Source organism: Mustela nivalis (assembly GCF_964662115.1).
Source record: "Mustela nivalis genome assembly, chromosome: 1".
Taxonomy (NCBI): Eukaryota; Metazoa; Chordata; class Mammalia; order Carnivora; family Mustelidae; genus Mustela; species Mustela nivalis.
This window is the reverse complement of record NC_139020.1, coordinates 163570405-163577803: the sequence shown is the minus strand read 5'-3', so window position 1 is coordinate 163577803 and position 7399 is coordinate 163570405. Positions and strand designations below refer to the sequence as shown.

The 7399-nt window shown below is 50.4% G+C and overlaps 1 long non-coding RNA gene across 3 annotated transcripts; it reads left to right on the top strand.

The window, feature by feature from the left end:
* The first annotated feature begins 2255 nt into the window (after positions 1-2255).
* Positions 2256-6923, top strand: LOC309854936. Of its 3 annotated transcripts, XR_014306494.1 has the most exons (4): positions 2256-2674; positions 3343-3528; positions 3720-3880; positions 4057-6923. It is a non-coding gene; the product is annotated as an uncharacterized lncRNA (long non-coding RNA). The 3 variants fall into 3 exon arrangements; XR_014306493.1 differs by having other exon boundaries at positions 3359-3528; positions 3720-6923; XR_014306495.1 differs by having other exon boundaries at positions 3720-6923.
* Positions 6924-7399: the final 476 nt, after the last annotated feature.

The window sequence follows — 7399 nt, the reverse complement described above, 5'->3', positions numbered from 1 at the left end:
AAGATCAGGGTCTGCATGGCTCTTGGGGGTACCCTGGAGGAAGTGGCTGGGGGCCAAGCAGGAGTGCAGATGTGGCTCGTGACTGAGAGTTATGAAATTAGACAGAGGACATCTGTCCCCAAACCTTCTCTCCACCAGTGCAACATAGAGGCTCCTCCTAGGATGGGTTCATAGTCAGATACTTTTGGCAAGTATCAGCCCAAGCTTAGGGATAAACCTGGTATTTGTGGCCACCATGGAAAAAGTGGGAAACCCAGCAGAAGCCTCGGCATCATCTGGGCTATAGGGAAGCCCAAGGCTGGGGGCCGCTTTCCTGGTTCATGGCAAAACATCTGTGAAATGTGGCCCAAGACCAGGCATAAACAGGAGAGGATTCTTGGAGTGTCTGGAAATAAAAGTGGGTGATGGGTGGATGGAGGATGGCTAACCCATGACCCCAGTGGCAAAAGAGTCGTCTTCATTGCCCTAGCTACCCCGCCCCGCCGCCGTGGCTTCCATCATTTGGTCTGGCTTAGCTGGAGCATGGTTCAGGCTATCCCAGATAGCCAAGGAGAACCCAGAAGAAAGAAATGTTTTGGTCGCCTCATTTTGTGTGTGTGCTCATCCTTATTTATTTATGGTTGTGATAAAATGAGCAATTCCCTGCTTTGGCAAATAGGGTGTCCGGACCATTGGTGACTTGTTCTCACTGCCTGTGTCATCATTATGAACGCCAACAGAGCAGCTGTTGGGGAGATACTTGCCCCTAAACAAATGGCCCAACTGGTGAGCTCCACTGTTTCCCTGACTGTTCTGTGGTACTTCTTCCTCTGCTGGGGGCTGGCACCTCTCATTAACGTCAGGTTTCAGCAGTGTTCCCTGCTCACCAAAGTATCACCTGCTCTCTGGTGGCTCAATCACTACCTTGTTAAAGTGGTTCATATATTTAAGTCATTTCTAAATTCAACAGGTGCCTTACACATAGCAGGCAGTCAGTCTTCACACTCTCATTCAGTCCACGAGCCCAGGGAAGGGCCCCAAAGGAGAGCTCTTTTCCTGTCAACCCTAGTGCAGCTGCCAGCAGATCAGGGTCCCTGGTCAGGTTATGCCCTTGCTCAAACACCTTCAGTGGCTCTCTATGACCTACATGATAAAGTTTAAAATCCTCACCGCTCAAGATCCGGGTCTGACTTCAGCAGGCTTTTCCAGCCTCCCCTTCTATGCGCCCTTCCCACATCCTGAATTCCAGCCCTCTCCAGCTATCACCAGTCCCTTCACCATTCAAAGCCAGAACCTTTCCTAGCTCCATCCTCAGTTTCTGCCATGGCCCTTTTATTCTAATCTTCATCAAAATGGAACTTTGGTGGGCACCTGGGTGGCTCAGTCAATTAAGCATCCAACTCTTGGTTTCAACTCAGGTTGTGATCACAGGGTCCTGAGATTGAGCCCTGCCTCCACACTTGGTGCACAGTCTGGGTTGAGATTCTTTTCCCCTCCTTCGCCCTCCCGTCCCCTGCTTGCACTCATTCTCTCTCTAAAATGAGTAAATAAATAAAATCTTAAAAAAAAAAAAAAAAGTAGAGTACCATAGAATTTTGTCTCCTGCCACATACGCTGGAACTTCTTAGGGTTGGGGATGTTGTTTAGCAATGTGTCCCTCACGCCCTGCCCTCAGGAGCAGTTCAGTAAACCGTGCTTGGTGCTTTTTACAGTCAGGCTCTCTAATCACCATGACAACCCAGCAAACTAGGCAGTGTTTTCCCCCAAATGAAGTCTCAGGTTAAGCAACTCGACCAAAGTCAGATATGCTGAGTCTCAAAGGCAGAACTCTTCTCACAGTGTCTAAAGCAGGTTTAATGTGTGTGTGCTAAAAACAAAAGACAAAAAGCAAAACAAAACGAAGACCCCCACCCTGCTTCATAGAAGCAGCGGTACCCGGACCTAATCCCACCTCTATTGGGAGGGCGTGTTTTTCGGGAGCTCCCTACCTGGGCGGACCCCTACCCCCACCCTCTTCTCTGAAGTTCGGTTTCCTCAGCTGTCATGGGGTAAGATATTAATAGCTTCCTTCTTCGGCTGACAGAGATAACACACACAAAGCATGCAGCCCCGTGCTAAGCTAAGTCCCCTTCCTTCCTGGGTGCCCTGCCCCTTCTCCTCCTCCGTGGCTGAGGCGCGGCGGCCGGGGCAGGGCGGGGCAGGGGGCGGAGCCTGGCCCCTCCTGACCCGCTGCCAGAATCCCACATCTGGCCCCTCAGGGTGGGAGTGGGAAGGGAGCCAGGCTCCCTGGACGCTGATGAAATGTGTCTGTTGTGGGCCTGTTGGGCAATGCTGAAACTGGGGAGGAAGGAACAGCAACCGCCGCGTCTCCCGGCTGGGTCCCGGGCAGCTTGAGCAACGCCCCCCGGCAGTTGCTCCATCCGCCGAGCAAGGGCTATGATGCCCTAGGGTAGGGTGTTGCACCACGTTCTTAGAAAGCTGCCTCCGTACATGCAGTGCCACTTGGGGCCTCGACTGGTTTTGTTTCATCACTGTCTTTTTCACTTCCAAATTTCTGAGGGGAAATTGGGAGACAGTGATGTGGTGAAATGATCATTATTAGCCAACTTTCCCCGAGAACTTACTCCGTGTCCTGTCCTGTGCTAAGTGCCTTCGTATTTGTGATCTCGGGGAATCCACACGCCAACCTTCTCAGGTAGGTACCGTTCTTCTGCACACGAGCCAGCGAAGAAACTGAGGCCCCAAGTGGTTGAGCAGCTTGCCCATGGTCACACAGCGGATAAACGAGGGAGGCAGGATTTGAGCTCAAACTGCACGGTTCTGGGACCCTTAACCACAACTGGCACTGTCTCCCGTGAGTGAAAAGAAGCCGGCCTTGCAGTCAGGCTGCTCTGGCCTCGAATCTCAGCAATGCTGCTGGCTAGTTCCATGTCCTCAGCAGGGCCCTTTCTTTTCTCTGGATCTCAGCTTCCCCATCGGCGGAGAAAGTGGGTTAGAACAGATGGCTGGTTCTCAATTTTTCTTTTAGCTTTTTTAAAAAAATAGAATGCTTCAAGCAGGGATCAACCGCAGACAGGGGCGAGAGAACCTCACAGGGTGACGGGAACATTCTAAACCTGGATTGTGGTGATAGTTGCACAACATCGTAGATTCTCTAAAAAGCCTTGAATCGTACACTTCCAATGGGTGAATTTTATGGTATGTAAATTACACCTCAATAAAGCTGTAAAATACTAGAGTATTTTATGAAGCCACAGTACTCGGTCCCCAGTACCCCACAGGATTGTTCAAAAATCAGTAGAACCGTGTGGATTCTGGATGGCCTCAGACTCTGACCTTCTGGAACCCCGAGTTCATTTTTAGCCCCTTCCTTGTGCAGATTGCTGTGCTGAGGTGTGGACAAAGATTCCATCCTCTACCTTGTCAGCCCACCCCAGCAGAGCACCTGGCCCACGGGAGATGCCCAACTAGCATTATTCTATGAGTGACAGACTGAGGAGTAACTTGAACATTTTCCCAAGGGTGGACCAGACTTCAGACTACTTGGAGGCAAGTACTGTGTTTTCCTTTCCAAACACCCAATTCCCAAAACAGACCAGTACAAGTAGGAATTTGGTTGTGGTTTGTTGAATGAATAAACAACTCAGCCCCTGCTCATGAGATAAATTGAGAAGGCAAGGTATCAATGTATATATACAGTGGTCCCCCCTTATCTGTAGTTTCCTTTTCCATGATTTCAGTCACCCACAGTCAAGAATGCTCCTGAAGCAGACGATGCCCCTTCCGACATTATTATCAGATCAGAGGTGGCCCAGCCCTAGGTCACAGTGCCGACGTCACTCCCCTGACTTTGTCTCATCACGTGGGCATTTTATCATCTCACATCATCACAAGAACAAGGGTGAGTACAGTACACTGAGGTATTTTGAGAGACACCATCACATAACTTTAATTACAGTTGATCATTACAATTCTTGTATTTTTATTATTGTTGTTGCTAATCTCTTACTGTGCCTAATTTATAAATAAAACTTTCTCATCGATACATATGTTTAGGAAAAAACACAACCCATGTAGGGTTTGGTGCCGTCTGCAGTTTCAGGCATCTGCGGAGTGTTTTGGAACGTATCCTCCATGGATAAAGGAGCTACTGTATGCAGACTGTGCACTACTGAGGTTGTGTCCATTGTAAGTTACAACTGTAAATTTAAGGCAAACAAAATGGACTGGGAAGTTATGGGATGAGAGCCTGCAGATCACACCACAAAAAGGGTAGGTAAAAAGCAGTTCTGTGGGTCCATGAAGCAGCAGACCCGGCTCATCTGTTTAGGAAACCTCTATGGAAGAAAGCAGCTGGACCTATCTTCAGTCCCTGTGTTATCCTCCCTTGACATTCAGATCCCAGAAGAAGGGCGTCTGATTAGTTTGGCTGGGATCATATGCCCTCCTTTTAGCCAAAAATAGTATCGACAGTTATAAAGACGGTGTTTAGTGCGGGTTGGGGAAGGGGATCAAAACCAAACCTGGGTTCTGATTCTAGAAAAAGAAGAGGTAAATGTTGGGCAGATCAAAACACCCAATCTCCGGAGCACCTGGCTGGCTCAGTAGGTAGAACATGTGGACCCTTGATCTTGAGCTTGTGGGTTCAAGCCCCATGTTAGGTCGTAGAGATTACTTAAAAATAAAATCTTTGGAAAAAAGGTGTCCACCAGAAAGTCCTGTAACAGCAAATGATGGAAATGAGAATTGAAAGAATTAATAGATATTCCACCAAGGCAGGTAAGCACAGAACCACAATGTGGGGCTGCCCCTGAGTGCCATGGCAGGCAGGCGTCAGAGAAGCCAGCAGGCAGTGAGCTAAGATGTTAAGGAGAGCTCGGACAACTTACAGTTTCTTCTTCTTTTTTCTTCTAGTCGGACTCTTGGCTAAGCTACTCACTACTACTGATAGCCATCTCTTAGCAGCAGGGCCATTTCCTGTCTGTTCTGGAAAGCTCTGGAATCCAGTGGCTTTGACTAAGTGGTCTGAAAAGAACTGTTGTGAGCAAAGCGCCTTGACACCCCCTTGGTGCTTCCCCAGAAGCATCTGCTGTGTGGCCCTTGCTAAGGCCATGAGCTCCGACCAGTGTTTCAGAGGAAATGAGGAAAGACTGACTAAAAGACTGCTCCCCAAACTCCTTCTGAGGCACCTGCTCTATATCTGTTCTCTGATTTCATGCTGGCAGCTGGTCAGCAGGCTGAGCATGATTAACACCATCTGTCAGTCGAAGCGACTGAGATTGATGAAGTGACCTGCCTGGTGACAAGTGGGAGAGCTGGGATTTGAACCTAGGACCAGTGAGCTCCAAAGACCCTGCTTGACTGCTGGACTGGGGCCCACCCCAGGGGTCAGTTCAGCCTAGACACACCACGTAACTTCCCTGGGTTTCCCCCACCTGCAAACCAAGGAGCTGAAAGCTAAGTGAGAGGGTCGTCTCCTGCCCTCATTCAGAAGCGTCCCAGACAGCGACGGGTGGGTGCCGCCAGTGAGGCCCAGGCCACATTGAGTGTTAAGAAGAGATGACTGATTGAAGTGGCTTTCAGCAGAGAAGCCAGCCCACCACAGGCTGGAGGCAAGACCTAAGCATGTGAGTCACCCCGACCTCTCCCTGCCACCAGAGGGGACCGGGACAACCCGTGTCTGGTCTCCTCGGGTCCCTACCCCCACCCTCAAGGGTGTCTCAGAACCAAGGCACAGACTCCACCGAGATTAGGACTACGTGCTCAGACGCACACACAGACTTTGCAAACAATGCAGGGAAATAAAGTTCTCACAGGAAACATTATCATACTGACTCACGACAGACCCATCCATAAAACAAACTCCTGGTACCTGGGGCCGCCTCAGAGAGCAGTGGCCTGGGAGATAGGCCCACTCTCTCCTGGGCCCTGGAGGAAGTGGGTGCCGCCGGGGGGAGGGGCAGCTTCCCCTGCCCGCTCTGACGCCTGCCTGGGATCTGAATTATCTGTCAGAGGGAGAAAAATGATTATTTTTAAAAAGAAACACAAGTCCCAGAGCATCCCGGCCTCTTCGCCTTGTCACAAGAGCTCTGTTGCAAAAAAACCTCTCCTGATGTCGTGGTATTTTGCAAGTCATTTGCCATGCCAATGCAGAAAACATTATGGTCCCCAGAGGCCTGTGTCCTCACCAGTCCTTGCCTTGCAAAGCAGGCTTGACTGTTGCCAGTGTGGAAAGACATTTTGATCCAAGTCTGTTTTCAGATCAGAGAAGTCAGGTTGGTGCATCATGGAGACATCCGACGGACAGCTATTACTTGTTAGGAGCCTCAGCACCTCATCTGCAAAACGGGAACAGTCATAAGAAAAGAAAGTAAGAAAATGTATGTTTATCACTTGGCGCAGTGTTCGTTTTCCTGACCTGCTGTGAGACGCAGCCTGGAAAAGGGCCTTGGGAATCTGAAGACCCTCATCCAAGTCTTGACCCTACCTACCCCTTCTTAATCCTGGGAGCCTTGGCAAGCTGGGCCTCATCCGTACCTCAATTTCCAACTCTGGAAAAGCAAAGGCTTTGACCAGTCCTGACATGTCCGGCCCCCAGGGTGCGATGTGGCTGTGAGGCGAGCTGGGTCATCAGCCAGGTTTAGGATTTGGGGTCATGAGGAGCTTGAGTACCAAGGAGTTGGAGTGTTCTGGTTGTTCCGGTCTCCACTGAGCCCTGGCCATTTTCCCATCCTAGAATAAGAATGACGGGGCGCCTGGGTGGCTCAGTGGGTTAAGCCTCTGCCTTCGGCTCAGGTCATGATCTCAGGATTCTGGGATCGAGCCCCGCATCGGGCTCTCTGCTTGGCAGGGAGCCTGCTTCCTCCTCTCTCTCTCTCTCTGCCTCCCTCTCTGCCTACTTGTGATCTCTATCAAATAAGTAAATAAAATCTTAAAAAAAAAAAGAATGACACATGGTGTCATGGTCCATTCCATGGACACCATGTGTCCAGGATCTGCCCTGAGCGGGAGGAGGGTTGACACCTCCCTCTGGTTGTGGAGAATGAGTTGGGTGACCACTGGGAAGGATTTGTGCCCTCCTTCGGGCCCTGGCCAACCCCAGCCTCCCCTGGGAGTGCTGCCAGCTGACTTCCAATCCCAGGTACACAGCATGGTTTTGGTATATCACATGTCCTCGGGCCACAACTGGCACTGTGGCCCTGGTGAAATCGTGCCTAGCCCTGCTCTCTCCATCCATTCCCCCTCGTGGCGACCAGGGTGCTCTCTCAAGAACATATTCTGACCAAAATCCTATAGTGGTTATGGCCCGAGCTCCTTATTTTGGCTGTCAAGGTTCTCTGGGATCTCGGCTCCGTGGAGCTCAGCAGCTTCACTCCTACCATTTCTGTTACCCACCCTATGGTCTAGACTCACTTAAGGA